This window comes from Callospermophilus lateralis, unplaced genomic scaffold (assembly GCF_048772815.1).
Source record: "Callospermophilus lateralis isolate mCalLat2 unplaced genomic scaffold, mCalLat2.hap1 Scaffold_130, whole genome shotgun sequence".
Classification (NCBI taxonomy): Eukaryota; Metazoa; Chordata; class Mammalia; order Rodentia; family Sciuridae; genus Callospermophilus; species Callospermophilus lateralis.
In genome coordinates, this window is record NW_027512473.1 from 220,139 (window position 1) to 237,371 (window position 17,233).

Below are 17,233 nucleotides of genomic sequence, written 5' to 3' on the forward strand. Positions count from 1 at the left end.
ATGCCTCATTACAAAGAGAGTTACTCAATATAGAAGAAAAATAAAACAAAGGGAGTAGAATTTGTGGACAGAAATAGTGGCTCTAACTACAGTGCTCAAGAAAGTTATGCTGATTCTGCAGTAGACCTTGAAAATAGTTTTGTTAGCATACCTCAGTACTACCTTTAAAATGATGCTTTAAGCTAGTAAGTAGTCAAGTGATTGAATGTAGCAAAAGTTAGAAGATTCTAGTGACCTATTTTTTTCACCACACAAAAAAAATGAATATTAGAAAATACAGGAAAAACAAAGTGATGAAAAAGAAAGTAAAAACACACTAAACACAAATAAAGGAACGTCAAGTTCTGAATATGAAAGACAGTAAAATGTGCACTTTTTGTAACATTTAACGGGATAGAAGAAAGTAGTATTGATTGTTCTTGATGGTAAGAACATCCCTCCATGAGCAGCATTCATGTCCTGATATTGGATGTCAGAAACGCTAATAAATTAGAGAAAGAAATCACTCTTACTTCTGGTGTGTGTTTTGTGATGAAAACTATTTTAAAGTAAAATTTGTGAAAATGCTTACTGGTTTTTAAATTTTAAATTTTCTGTAGACAAAGAATGCAACACATAATTATTTTTAAAAGAGAATATCTAACTGAGGAAGCATGAACACAGGGACTTGTAAGTATAAAAAAATAGAGTAGGGTGTGGTGGCCTGCACAGATGCTGATACTCAGAAATAATAAAGTGTGCAATGTAGATTAAGCAAGAAATCACAGAACACGTACCATTATGATTATGTAAATAATAATCAATAAACACTAAAGCCTTTTAATATTTGACTCATTAGGCCTGAAAAGAAAAAAGTGGGCCCATGATCTAAATTGGTTTTCCTCCTTCTTTCATTGCCATTGGAAAAATATTGTGAACACCTAAAACATTGTGAAGGGTCTTCTATGTATATATTTCAAAATTATGGTCAATATCATGCAAGTAGTAGTAGATATGGCTAAATTTAGTTTCCTTTTAGAACTTAACATAGTTGCAGATAGAGTGGAGGCTGCTGATTTAGGTATAAATTTTGGAAATACTGTTTTATAGAGTCCTGGTGATTGAACCCAGAGGTGCATTTTCATTCATATACATTCACAATTCTTTGATATTTTACTTTGATACCTGGTCTCAGTTACCAAGGCTGGCCTTGAAGTTGTGATTATTCTGCCTCAGACTCTATGATATTTGAGAATACAGGTATGTACCACCACATCAGGCCTGGACACTACCTTTTAATTTTTACATGCATCTAATAATCAAAACTTTTTAAAACATTACTTCCTTTTCTTTTATATAAAATATTCAATACTAACTTTCCAAATTGGTCTTCACCCTCACATTATTTTTTTTCAAAAGGCCAAGCTTCATGTTGAGTAGTTATACTTTTTTTTTAAACCATAACATGATATGCTCTTTAGGTTCTATTCTGAGTTAGCAAGTCAATTTTATATATGTTTTAGAAAAATAAATTGCCACAAATTGTTCTGGTCATGCTCTTAATAGAAGTACCTTTCCCTTAGTCATCATCAAAAGAAAGATAGAAGGAAATTTGTTGAAGTCAAAAACTAAGATCCAACAGTTAGCCAGTTCTTGTTTCTTGTTTATGATTTGGTTGCTTTAAAAAAATCCTTCTTCAGATTGCTCTGATGGCCTTTCCTATGATATTTAATAGTCAGCTCCATTTAAAAGCACTAGTTTAGGTGAAAAGTGGATACTAAGGGAAATAAATATCTGGAACAAATTAATAGTACTAAATGTTTCTCATGATTATATACAGCTTCCACCGACCATTCTGGGATTGCAAATCATAGAGCTTTCAATGACTTCCATTCCTCACTACATTTCACTAATCAGCTAATGCAGAATTAATTTCTCAACAAATTTGTATTAAATAAGTAGCAATTTAGAGAAAACCAAATATAATTTACACCTGTGAAATTAAAACAATATATGTGGCAGTTTGCCAAATACTTGGCATATTCAAATAATAAAATGAAGAAGTTTACTATAATTGTGGCTTTCCTTTATGTGATAGGGGAAAGTTTATTGTCATGTTGTTTCAAAAAGACCTTGACCACTTCCTTATGAAAAAAAAAAGTTGTTATTCTTTAACATGGATTTTCTTGATTTTTTTTTAGTTTTTCCCTTTTTTCTTGCACACTGAGAAGGTATTTGCTGGGGTCAAACACAGTGACATAATGATCAATCAATTGAATTTTCAAATAATGTTGTAAAATGCACCTCTGACACATTTGCAATTGTTTTCATGATATATAGTAGTCTCATGCACATTCAGCATAAGGTTCCTCATTAATTTTGGTATCAATACAGGGTTAGTTATATTGAAAAGATGTTGAGAAAATTCCATTATTACATCTATAATAATGGAATCTACCAATTCACTTTATCGTTAAATCTCCCTGCCCTCACTCAGGACAGTTTCTCTGTAGTATACACACACACACACACACACACACACACACACACACACACACACACATATATATATATATATATATATCTCAGGAGAAATATTGGTAAAAAATGTATCTTTTACCTGTAGTATAAAAATAAGTGGTCATGTCCTTCATCTTTCTGAACTCAGGACAAGCATAACTCTGAAATATGGTACTGTGAACTGAGATTTTCTGGAGTCAGTCTTGATATAGTTTTGAGGGTGCTGTTCCAAAAATTTCATAATTTCTCTTACACCATTGGTATTGAATTACTAGAGATCTCGCTACATATTCAGAACAGTACATAAGTGAACAAATTCTCTGTTAAGCAAAAATGCCCTGTGAAGCCAGGGATGGCAGAAATACTGATTATACTGAGACTCTGGAAATCTCAGTTCTTTTTTTTTTTTTACCTCTAACTAGTAAATTTATCTAGCTCAATAAATCACTCTCTATTCCTTTTCTTGCTTTTAAAACCTGAGTAGCAATATTTGTTGTTTTTAAATTTCTGTATTTTTTCCCAATTTGACTGAAATAAAACATGTAGAGATCTGTTGGAATATGTTACAAAGCATACAAATGAAAGTGAATAATCATTGTTAACTTTGTAGGGACTCTTTTTCTTTCAAATGCTGTCCTAGCTCAAAGTTGGTAGCTTATCTTTGTTCAATTACCTTTAACTGATTATATATCCATTTTCCCTCTAGCATTTGGAAGCCACACTTAATACACTATTGGTCTTTTGCTTTCATCTATACAAGATTTTATTTGTATGCTGTTGTGTGTTGACCCCATTGATTTTCCTCTAATTTAGTGTAGTTTCATGTATAATTAAATTGTTATAAATGTCTATATTAGAGAGTGTACAATGTCCCCAGACCTTATTCTTTACCATATGTTGTTGTAAACTAACTTCTTCATGAGTTATATTAATATTAATAAATTTTTAAATGACATTCAATATGATTTTTTATGGATTCCATGTATAAGAAGCCTTTATCTTACTGTAACTGGTAAGACAACATTTTAAGATAAGAAACTTAATCTTTACATACAACCTTCTCAGTTTACCTTACTAATTGGTCCATAAAAAATAAGGCTATAAAACATATTTCATTGATTATTCCTGCCTTGATACAATACTACTCATAGAATAACAGTGATGTTAGAATTTACTAATATACATGAAAACACTGATCATAGAAAAACATTCATTCACAGAAAAATAAAATATCACCAATGATGCTGAAGTCTAGAAGGCCATTATGCACACACAAGAAATATAAAGCTCTTCTCTCCACAAGAGCTACCTTTACATTTGTGGAAATTCAGTCTCTTCAAATCAGTAGGAATTGTTAAAATGTTAAAATTTGTAATTCAAGATATGAAAATATGGGGCTTATGTTTTATATCTATGTCCTTCTTATAACACTTAATTTCACTGTAAATACAATCAGAGAAAATTATAAAGATCTGATTTATGCAATTATATTCCATATTAAGTTTTATTTAAATGTGTAAAAGTATTGAGAGATGCTAGAGTATTATTTACTCAATAGCATGTTTTACTGTTGAATAAAATATTTAGTCAAGTGGAACACTGTGATGTCTGTCATTTAATGACATGATGCAATACATGAGTGTTAACATATAAACAAATATTCAGTTATAAAGACATATTGCATACATAAGGTAAATATAGGTAAAAAATGCACTGTAAACTGATCATGATGGTCCTTGCTTGTAAACCAAGCAAATTGGAAAGCTGAGTAGTTTCAGAAGTTTAAATTGAGCCTCAGAAACTTAGTGTGTTTTCAAGCAACTTGGAAAGACCAGTCTCAGAATTTGAAATAGTGGGGAGAGGGCTTAGGAATGTGGCTCAGTGTTTAAAAATTCTTAAATTTAAACTGCAATACAAAAAAAAGTGTAAAATATTACAATTCAGTGTTAAACATCAAAAAATAGATCTCTTATAACTGTTTTCTCTAGTATTCAAAAGTGAAAATAGTAATATTTATTCAGAAAAAAATTATATGCTTTCAAAGATAAGGTTTCTGCACCATGTATGTATGATATTTATGACTGATATTTCTACCAAATAACTTGATAATGCTTAATAAATTAAAACAAAAGTTAAAGACAACTACTTATATTCTACATTTAAATGAGTTGTGTCTTTTACTGATCCTCATACATATCAAGGTTTAATGTATAGATAATGACTTACTCTCATATTTGTCAGGGTGTTTATTATAAAGGTTTAATTGTTCTATAAGGCATATATTTTGTAGAAAATATTTTTAATATTCACTACTTCTATGAGTTTTCAGATGTTCAATGAATTTAAAATTTGAGGAAGTTTTAGAAATATTATTTTACTTTTTAGAGTTTCTGGGGACAATGAATTCTCCACCAATCAGTAGTGTTTAAGAAACATGTGGCAATGAAATGTTTTATCCTCCATTTGTTTTCTCTCTAACCAGTGTGTATCCACAGGTGCTGAGTATTGGTGAATATATTTTGGAGTCATTGTCACATTGTCAGTTTTCACATTTCAAAACTTTCTCTCTGCTATGATTATTGTGGTGAGGATTAAATTTTTACCCTTTCTTAAAGGAATGGTTCAATGGTCTCATTTATAAAGCTTCTCACCAACATATTTTCTCTGATGTCTAGTAATGTAAGATATATAATTTAAAATATTTCTACTTTCTCTATATTTGTATGTTTTCATTTCAGAATAAATAGCCTAGTGGTAAAAAAGAATTGATTTCTTATTAAAAGTTTTGATACATTGTTTTCATTCGTAGAGGTTCTTTCCTATATAAATTCTGTTGTTAATGAGGTTTAGTTTTTCTTTAAAAGTATTATCACTTTATTTACATTTCATATTCACCAGGGTGTCTTCTGCTGTGGTGAATAAAGTTTTATTTTTTATTAAAAGTTTTGCCTCTTTATTCACATTTTTAGGGCTATTTTCCAGTGTGAGTTCTTCTATGGTGAATAATTCCTGTTTTATTCTAAATGCTTTGCCACATTCCTTAGATATGTAGGGCTTCTTTTGAGTGTGAATTCTGTGTGGCAAATAAGGTGTGATTTTCGACTGAAAGCTTTGCCACATTCTTTACATTTGTAGGGCTTCTCTCCAGTGTGAGTTCTGCTATGGTGAATAAGGTGTGATTTTTGACTGAAAGCTTTGCCACATTCTGTACATTTGTAGGACTTCTCTCCAGTGTGAGTTCTGCTGTGGTAAGTAAGTCCTACTTTTCGACTGAAAGTTTTCCCACATTCTTTACATTTGTAGGGCTTCTCTCCAGTGTGAGTTCTCTTGTGGCAAATAAGGTGTGATTTTTGACTGAAAGCTTTGCCACATTCTGTATATTCTTAGGGCTTCTCTCCAGTGTGAGTTCTGCTGTGGTAAATAAGTCCTACTTTTCGACTGAAAGCTTTGCCACAATCTTTGCATTTGTAGGGCTTCTCTCCACTGTGAGTTCTTCTGTGTTGAAAAAGGTCTGTATTTTGACTAAAAGCTTTGCCACATTCTGTACATTTGTAGGGTTTCTCTCCAGTGTGAGTTCTTCTGTGGCAAATATGGTATGATTTTTGACTGAAAGCTTTGCCACATTCTTTACATTTGTAGGGCTTCTCTCCAGTGTGAGTTCTGCTGTGGTAAGTAAGTCCTACATTTCAACTGAAAGCTTTGCCACAATCTTTACATTTGTAGGACTTCTCTCCTCTGTGTCTGCTGTGGTGAATAAGGTCTGTTTTTTGACTAAAAGCTTTGCCACATTCTCTACATTTGTAGAGCTTTTCTCCAGTGTAAATTCTTCTTTGGTAAATAATGTTTAATTTTTGACTAAAACGTTTACCATATTCTTCACATTTGTAGTGCTTCTCTTCAGTGTGAATTCTTCTTTGCTTAATAAAAATTGAGTTTTCTTAAAAAACTTTATCACATTCTGCCCACTGGTAAGGCATCTCTCTGGTGTGGTTTCTCATGTGGTAAATAAGAGCTTTTTTTTTTTTTTTTACTAAAAGCTTTGCCACATTGCTTATATTTGTAGGACTTTTCTCCAGTATAAATTCTCTGGTGGTGAACAAGACCTGATTTTTTATATGATTTCTGGTGTTCACTCTCACTTGTAGTTTTCCTTATTTTCTTTTGTTGTAAATAGTCAAGATCACAACTTCTGTATTTCCCACTTATCACTTTGTGAAATATATGTTTTATGCCCTTTTCTGGTGAATATTCTTGGATATCCTGAGGAGTCATGGCTGAAATAAACAAAAATAAAAAATAAACAATACCTACAAGACAGGGATAAATATATTTTGCATACATAACATGAAATTAAGATAGAATAAATACACCAGGAGTGTAGCAGATTAGTAAGTCCAAGTCATCATAAATCAAAAAATAAATCAGTTCAATAAAAATGCACAAACAAAATAACCTTCAGAATTATTTACTCAAATTTTTGTAGAGACCACAGCATCCAACAGGAGTACATCATTAAGAAAAGAAATATAATAAAAAGAAGGTAAGTATGTTACTTTTATCATCCTCAGCCTTTTGTTCTCTATAAGATAACATTGTGTACTTGGGAAATATCTACCAGCTACCTTCACTCTCAGTAGAACAAGAGAAATGTAAAACATACAAAAATTTTTGGATTTTTCAAAGAGTGTCTAAAAACTGGCTTTGATCTACCATGACATACAGACATGAAAATAACTAGACCCGCATGTGGTGCACACAAGGACCCTGAAAATAAACAGCTGTTGCCTGGCGAGCTGCCTTCTCCGGGCCTGCGACCCGAGTCTCCGCTGCCCGCGGGCCCACTCCCATGCCGAGAGATCTACCTGCAGCCATGAGCAGCAACGAGTGTTTCAAGTGTGGACGATCTGGCCACTGGGCCCGGGAGTGCCCAACCGGGGGAGGCCGCGGTCGTGCAATGAGAAGCCGAGGCAGAGGTGGTTTTACCTTGGATAGAGGTTTCCAGTTTGTTTCCTCATCTCTTCCAGACATCTGTTACCACTGTGGTGAGTCTGGTCATCTGGCCAAGGATTGTGACCTTCAGGAGGATGCCTGCTATAACTGCGGCAGAGGTGGCCACATCGCCAAGGACTGCAAGGAGCCCAAGAGAGAGCGAGGGCAGTGTTGTTACAACTGTGGCAAGCCGGGCCACCTGGCTCATGACTGTGACCACACAGACGAGCAGAAGTGCTATTCTTGTGGCGAGTTCGGACACATTCAGAAAGACTGCACCAAAGTGAAGTGCTATGGGTGTGGTGAGACTGGTCATGTGGACATCAACTGCAGCAAGACAAGTGAAGTCAATTGCTACCGCTGTGGCGAGTCAGGGCATCTTGCACAGGAATGCACAATTGAGGTCACAGCCTAATTATTTTCCTTTGTCACCCCTTCTTTTTCTGATTGATGGTTGTATTATTTTCTCTGAATCCTCTTCACTGGCCAAAGGTTGGCAGATAGAGGCTACTACCAGGCCAGTGAGCTTTACTTGCCATGTAAAAGAAGAAAAGGGGTGGAAAAAAAAAAAACGACTTTCTGCATTTAACTACAAAAAAAAAAGTTTATTTTTAGTTTGGTAGAGGTGTTATGTATAATGCTTTGTTAAAGAACCCCCTTTCTGCGCCACTGGTGAATAGGGATTGATGAATGGGAAGAGTTGAGTCAGACCAGTAAGCCCGCTCTGGGCTTCTTGGATAAGTTCCCATGTAGGAGGTATACCAATTCTGGAAGTGTCTTGGAACTTCCATAAATAACTCCAATTTTAGCATAATGATGGCCGTGGATTGCCTGACCTCAGTAGCTATTAAATAACATCAAGTAACATCTGTATCAGGCCCTCACGCAACATACATTTAAGTGGGAGTAAACAAAATAAGACGAAAGTGTGTGTCGGTGGCTAAGGCGAGAGAACCTGGGGTAGAAGCCTAAAACCAGGAAACAGCTTCTCTGCAGCAGCTGCTGCTGCTGGACCTACAGATGGTGACGGCAAAGGTTTAGAACACATTGGGTTTTTTTGTTTGTTTTTCATAGACGAAATCTCAAAAAACCCAGAGTCAACATCGATGCTCGAGAGTTAGCATAAATTTGGACTTATTCAGAAATTGCAGAGAAATGCATTTTCACAGAAATCAAGATGTTATTTTTGTATACTATATCACTTAGACAACTGTGTTTCATTTGCTGTAATCAGTTTTTAAAAGTAAGATGGAAAAAGCAACTGAAGTCCTAGAAAAAAAAATAGAAAAATGTAATTTTAAACTCTTCCAATAAAGCTGGAGGAGGAAAGGGGAAAAAAAAGAAAAATGAACAAAAAATTTACTAAGAAGTATACACATATATGTCTATAAAATTTTCCATTAAAACATTTTAAAAGACTATAAAAACCTTGCATAGCCTATGGCCATAATACATGGATGAAGTCAATGCATAACGATCGAGTATAATAAATTGATTTTTATATTTTTAAATTCATGAGATATGATGATTTCTTTCATTGACAAATACACCTTTGTTTATTTCCTAAATATATCATGGTATTTTATACTATATATACAAGGTAAAATGACTAAATAGAATGAATTAACACAAAAAAGAATGAAATAACAAAATTATTATTTTGGATAATTATCAGTTTTGTTCTTGCAAGGTATTGTATTTCTTCTATTACTATTAATGAAGAATATAATACACTCACCATGTGGTAAAACAAAACTCTTGACCCTCTTATGCTGAATAAAATAGAAATATGTAACTCTGAGTATAATATCAACCCTACACAAAACACAGTACCTGGTGAGCAAAATTTTACCGAATAAATTTCTGAATTCCACATGTGAATCAAATGTACCTGCAACTTAATATCTGCATGCCACATTTCTCTTAATGCAAAGTCCTGCATATATTTCTTATAAAACTTTAAGAGACAAAATATTTTATAATTAAATAATAATAGTATATAAGTACAATATTTTTACACATTTGGTTATTGACAGGCACATACATTGAGCCCATAGCTTTAATACTGAGAACAAAGTCTGCACTAAACACAAAAGCAGAGGTATCTCTTCAGTTTTCTGATTTAATTATTCATTGGTACATATTTAGTACTGGCATTTTTGGATCTTTAGGTCATCCAACTTTTAATTTTTCATGTGTGGTGCTTGAGATTAACCCCCCAAATTCTATATCACTGAACTACAACACAAGTCTTTTTAAAATTTTTTGACTCATGCTGTTTCTAAATTTCTATGACTCCCCTCAACATGAAGTAATTTTGCATGGCCTCCCAATTAGCAAATATTACAAGGATGCAGCACTGCTCTTGCCTATTTTTATTTATTTAAGTTTTTTTTATACTTTTTTAAAAAAATGAACTATATAATCTACAGTTGGCTCCTTTAATGAACAAATAAAAATAATATAGCAAATATAAACAAAGAGAAGCGTGGCTTAATCCAAGTGACAAGAAAGAAAAAAAAACATTAAAAACTGGAAATTAGGATACTGGCAGTTATGAATTACTCAAAGAACACTAAATAATAATTTAAAGAAAGTTTAGAGAGTGAAATTGAGACAAAAAATATAAATATAAATAAGCACAAATTATGTATGTGAATTAATTCTTTCAAAAAAATGAGAGGGGCATTCCTAGTGTGCAAACCTGAAATTCTACCAATATGTGAGAGGCTTATCAGGCAGGACCAAGTTTAAGACAAATCTAAGCAACCTGTGAAATACTGTAAAAATTGAAAACCTATAGGATATATAAAGATAAGTGGGACACACACACACACACACACACACACACACACATTACACTTGAGGGGATATAAATATATATATTTGTAAAAAATCCAATCATGTCACAATAAAAAACAATGATCTAGAAATTAAATCATTAATCAAAATAGAAAAATAAGAAATATAGAAAATAACTTACAAAGTGGAAGTATAATGAGTTATTCACTTCAAAATATTTATGATTATTAATGCATTATTACAAAACACATTAAAAAAGAAAAAAATTACTAACAGAATTGAATCTAAAATAAGAAACTTCCAAGTCAGTACCAGCAGAGAGCATGAAAAGAAACCAAGCATTATCTTTTCCTAGAGGGCCTATTTGTTTAAAGATGGATAATGCCTCTGCCTTTACATCTCATCCTTTTGCACAATTTTTAATGAATGAGATTTAGTTTTAAAAAATGAAATTTTTCATAATCGTTTTGGACAAGCTTTTGTTGAGTGAGTAAATTATATACTGATCCTTGCCTTTTTAAACAGAAACAAAGATCTAGCCTCTCTCATATTAATAAACATTAAATAATGTTTTATTTACACTTAATGTGCTCAATATACAACATAAAATTAATAGTCAAAATTGGTCATCTGCATTGAATAGGCATTTTATTCTCAAACAGCCATTATTTTTCTATCTATCTATCTATCTATCTATCTATCTATTTATATCTATCTATCTATCTATCTATATATATATATAGATATATAGATATATAAGATTCCATTTTATCACCATGGCAAGGTACTATGCCTTTGATCACGTGGGGAAAAGCATGGACTGTTAAACTTATGCCAACATGTTCTTTTTGATGCATGAAATATAGCAATTTTAAATGTATATCAGGGACTTGACAAGCTGATTCATAAAATTCATTTAACCCTGGAAGAGAAGAGTCCCTTCAAACAAGAGAATAATCATTCTCCTCAAAAGAGGAGAAACATTAAAAGAGGAACCCAGAATACTATAATTACAGATACTTGGGGGGATATAAAACTATTAATAACCTCAGCTCAAAAGGAGTTGGCTCAAATAGGTTAGAATGCACTATGGATAACTTAGTTACTGCTTTGGTTGCTAAACTCACACAAAAGTCTGTTAATGATTTGCTCTGTTATTGTACACCACTTGTGGGAAACTCAGTACTGTTAGATCCTGGACTTCTACAACCCATTACAATATCTTGACTCACTTGGATGAAATCGTTATATAACTGAAAAAATATCTCATGGTATTCATTGTTGTGTTAGCAGAATAACTGTGTCCTTACCATCCACATAGTATTTAATAGGTCACAATCCTGCACAATATATTCATAAAAGGTCTATTCCTCTTGATAAAAACTGTGATAATTCAGTGAACCTTCTCTCTAAGGCAGAATTTGATGCTCTAATATTTTCCTTAGTGGGTTTCCCTGACTAGCTCTTTGGGCTTACAAAACTACAATGAAACTCACCTATGCTATCATAAAAAGTATTAGTCATGCCTCCAAGGTTGTTAATATGCTTAATGAACAACAAAAACAACATTGTCACGTCATACTTAAAATTCATGATTGCAATTGATTGTCTGGTATTGTTATATCATAATGGATATCAGAAGTTTATTAACATGTGTTCCTTCAATTTAAGTGAAAATAGTAATTTTATTTTAAAAGAGTTAGATTTCCTTAAAGATATCATTAATAAGGTACAACAAGATGATTGATGATTCACTTGTTGGATTGGCTAACTTAATGTTTACTCAATTTCATCTGTGTCAAAAAATATTCATAGGTGGATGTTTACTGATGTTGGCACTTGCTGTTGTCTATGGCTGCCCTTTTTTTTGCCCCCACCAGCATTAAGGAGATAAGGAATATTATTTACTCAAAAGGCCTTAAAAAAGGAGGGTGGGCTTTAGGCATTCTGACCTTGGAAATTGAAAAGGTGCCAGGAAACTGGCACCCTGAATCCCACAATTGTAAGTCCCAGCAGTTTCTCTCTGAAGCTATTAAGACAACTTTACAGGTGCACTATATAGTTTCTGTGGTAATTTCCTTTGGGAGAAGAGACCCTATGTTTGTATTAACTGTATGTTACATTGGTTAGCTAACACTTGAGGTTAAAATAATACTAGGTTAAAATGCAGTCATTGCAACAGAAGCTATGAAATTTTGGGGTATACTATGTACAGCCATGAAGAGGAGTGGCTAGTTTTTTTTTTTTTTCTTTTCACTGAGATTGAGTCTCTCTCTTCTCTTTGCTCCTTTTCAGGTTTCCTCACAAGAAGATTTGTAACACATCATGCTGGCCCTCACAATAAAACAAAGTTTTGATAGTTAATCTGAATAAACTGGGACATCACTATAGAAGAAAATGGAGGATCACAAAGAATTTAAAAATGTGATAAACGTAGGGCAGTATGTGTTCAATATTTAAAATCAAAAGAAATAAACCTAAGCTTCTGAAATGTTTTTTTCTGCTAAATAACTACTCTACCAACATTTTTTTAGATTGGTTTTCTCCATTTGAACGTCTTGCTGAGTCCCCTGCTCTGTGTAGGCTACAAGAGTTTACATCACTAAAGTGTGCTAGGAACTCCTTATCTAAAGTGGAGAATGTATAGCATACTAAGAAAGAGAGAGATTAAAGAGTAACAATATATATTAAAGAGTAAATTATCTGTACTAAAAATGCCCTTTTTCTTTGAAACACAAACCTGAAACTCATTCTTACAGAGAAGTTCCCAGAAGATACAACAGAAGTACATTAAATAATAACTATTAATTAAAAATTTTAGATGGAAATTAAACTTACCAAGGAAGGCAAAGTTTCTATAGTTCTCTAACATCACATCTTTATATAAGTTTTTCTGAGCAGGCTGAAGGCATTCCCATTCCTCTTCAGTAAAATCAATGTCTATATCCTTGAATGACAACAGTAACTGTAAAAAGAATAGATAAATAAAAAAACACATTGACCATAAGAACATTTGCACAGTCTGTAAGGTAAATAAAGTTAAAATGCGAGTTAGTAGACTATCATGTAGGTGGTGTTTTGGAACAAAATGATACTATTATCTATTTCTGCAGAAAAAGTGATTTAAGTTCAAAAAAGTATATATATTCCACATTTGTGAAACACAATATAAAACTCAGGCATTACCACAAAAATATATTTTTTTTGATTTTTTTTATATCATGATCTAAATTATGTATATTGTTTACATGAGAAAATTTTTGTAATTATAAAAGGGAATCTTCAAATTTTAATTGTACAACCACTAATCAGAGATTTACTAAAGTGTAGAATCTAATTTTTTATTTCTCTGATAGAGCTGGCTTTTCTGAATATGTAGTGAGATCCCCAGTAATCCCAATACCAATGGTAAAAGAGAAATTTTGAAATGTAACAAGGTAGACAGACCACCTAATAGAAATATTTAATAGTGAATTTAAGTTCAAACATTATATGGTATTTATGAATGTTATTAAAATAAAATAACAAAAACAATCCTGTTTGTATTTTCTGTTTTATAATTTTAACAATTTTTAACATAAAAAATAATATATGCATATATATATAATATATATATTATATTTTTATAATTTGATTGATGCATATGTTTTGTGATGTTTATAATAGAATATACATATAGCTTTTCAAAAAATATAATTTTAAAAAAAATTTTTTGGTTCTTTCTAGTTCTACCTGAGAGTAGAATCAATTTTTATGATATTATGTAAGCATGGGCTATATCTTATCCTAATTAGAATCCTGTTCTTGTTGTTGACTATGATGGTAGGATTTATATATATCTTTAATATTTCTATCTCTTTCCCTTTTATTTATTTATTTTTACCACTGTGCAGTCTACTGTTCTTGTTTTCTTACCCTTCCCCACTTTATGAACTTTAGATTTTACGTATCAGCAAAAAAATTTAAACATTCAGTTTCAAAGAAATGGTTTGTTTTACTAAGCATAACATCTCCAGATCCATTCATTTACTGGCAAATATCAAAAAGTTATTCCTCTTTATGGCTCATTAATAGTTTATTGTGTACATAAGCAACCTTTTTTTTCTTGTCATCATTGAATGGACATATTCCTCATTGAATGTTTGGTTTTGTAGCTTAGCTATTGTGAATTGTGCTGTTATAAACATTAGTGTGGCTGAGTCAATGTAGCATTCTGATTTTATGTCCTTCAGGTATATACAGTACAGTAAAAAACCTGGGTTAAATTGTCTTTCCATTTCTTTAAACAATATCCAAATAAGTTATTGTTTCACTTAGACCTCTATACAGCTGCAAAAATTAAAATTCAACTAAACCTGAGGTTGAAAATAAAACATACAGAAAAAATTAGTAAGTCATAAAATGTCTAAGAATTTATTATCAAATCCTCGATCCCAATGAAAAGTAAATTTTATAAACTAAAAGTAAAGAAAATCTTAAGCAAAAGAGCAAAATTAGAAGCTATTGGGCTGGGGATGTGGCTCAAGTGGTAGCGCGCTCGCCTAGCATGCATGCATCCCGGGTTCGATCCTCAGCACCACATACAAACAAAGATGTTGTGTCCGCCGAGAACTAAAAAAAATTAAATATTAAAAAAATTCTCTCACACTCTCTCTCTCTCATTCTCTCTCTCTCACTCTTTCTTAAAAAAAAGAAGGTATTAAAGATGAACATAACACAGAGAGAGTTACCAATATCAATGTTGGTGCTTTTAAAAAGCAAATGAGCAAGGTCTAGTGATGGACAACTGTAGTTGCAGTGACTGAGAAGGATGAGGAAAAAGGATCATAAATTCGAAGACAATACTATATATAATATTGTCATATATATATATTGTATTGAGCAACTTAGTGAGGCACTTAGCAACTCAGCAAGACTGATAAAATAAAATACAGAAAGGACTGAGGATGTGGCTTCATGGATAAGCACACCTGGGTTCAATTTCCAGTACAAATATAAAAAAGCAGATACAATTAAAAAAGCAGTAGCAAATTTGAAAATACAACAAAAAATAATTATTTTAATTATATAGTATGTAATTTCAAATATATGCATATATAATGATTTCTCACTTGATGGAAATACACTCTGATGGAAATTTTATCCTAAGAATATTCTGCAATTTTTCATTTCTCTGAGTATAATGACAAGAATCTAGATGTTTGGCTAAGATAGTTGCTATATCCACTGTTGTACATAAAGTATACTCCTGATGAAAATATCATGATGCCACATGATTGATGCTATGAAGTTAAATCAATCAGGGTAAACCTCATAATAAAATAAATGGTGGAACTACAGAAAACAACAACAGAAACAAAACTCTTAATAAGCCTCTTGTTATTAAGGCAGTGATGCATAATGAAGATAGCAGTGCAGGGAAGAGAAAAAATGGCATTCAATCCAAAGAAAGATGCTAGGATATTGGGAAAACAGTGTGATAATAAAATGCTATTTTATCCCTTTACTCATAAAACATAACATATTGACACATTAAATGCTGAATATAAGTTATTAATAAATAATACTGAAATGTATAAAAAGTACAAAGCTTAAAAATTTACATACAAAAGATAGGGTACATATGGTGGTGAAGAAAACTACTACATTTACAATAACCTCAAAAAAAAAATACTTGGGAATCAACTTAATGAAAGAGGGGAAAGATCTATACAAGAAAAACTACAGAATCTTAAAGAAAAAAAAATTAGAAAAGACCTTAGAAGATGGAAAGATCTACCTTGCTCATGAATAGGCAGAATTAATATTATCAAAATGACCATGCTATCAAAAGCACTATACAGATTTTCTGCAATTCTAATCAAAATCCCAATGGCATTCCCCATAGAATTAGAAATGAAACCATAAAATTTATCTGAAAAATAAGAGACCCTGAATAGCTAAAGCAATTCTTAGCAGGAAGAGTGAATCAGATGGCATCACTATACCAGACCTTAAACTATACTACAGAGGAATGTTAACAAAAACAGCATGGCACTGGCAACAAAACAAACTGATAGACAAATTGTACAGAATAGAAGTCACAGAGACTAACCAACAAAATCACAATTATATTAGACAAAGTTGCCAAAAACATGCACTGGAGAAAATATAGCTTTTTCAACAAACCGTATCTCTCACCATGCACAAAACTCAACTCAAAGTGTATCAAGAACCTAGGAATTAAATCAGAGACTCTGCATCTAATAGAATAAAATGCAGGCTCCAATCTTTATTATGTAGGATTAGGCCCCAATTTCCTTTACAAAACACCTATAGCACAAGAATTAAAACAAATAATCAATAAATGGGATGAAGTCAAACTAAAAGTTTATTCTCAGCAAAAGAAACAATCTGTGAGGTGAAGAGAGAGCCTACATCCTAGGAGGAATTTTTTACCCCTCACACATCAGACAGAGTACTAATCTCTAGGGTACATAAAGAACTCAAAAATCTAAGCAAATAATAATAATAATAATAATAATAATAATAATAATAATAATAATAACAACTCAGTCAACAAATGGGCCAAGGATCTGAACAGACAATTCTTAGAAGAGAATATAAAATCAAACAACATTTTTTCCTATATATTTGATAGGTTATGCTGCTCCCTTTTCAGGACCAAGCATAATTCTTGTTCAGTTTCTAAGGAAGAAAGACATGAACCAGAAGTATTATCAACTCTCCTTTATAAATTATCAAATACAATTTTCTATGTCATTTTCTAAACATAGGTGGTCATGGAAAATAGAGACTTGGAGCAGAGAACATTTTTATTAGAAACACAGTGTAAAAGAAAGACAAAAACCCATAGTTATTTGTGCCACTTTGAAGCACAAAAGAAATGGATGCTGGAATTCAGAAAAAAAAGATTCAAACTTTTATACTCAGGAATGTGGAT

General features: G+C 32.1%; 2 pseudogenes; one reads left to right on the forward strand and one right to left on the reverse strand.

The window, feature by feature from the left end:
* Nucleotides 1-5,470: 5,470 nt before the first annotated feature.
* LOC143640169 (uncharacterized) lies at nucleotides 5,471-7,347 on the reverse strand (annotated as a pseudogene).
* Nucleotides 7,305-7,939, forward strand: LOC143409379 (CCHC-type zinc finger nucleic acid binding protein pseudogene; annotated as a pseudogene).
* Nucleotides 7,940-17,233: the final 9,294 nt, after the last annotated feature.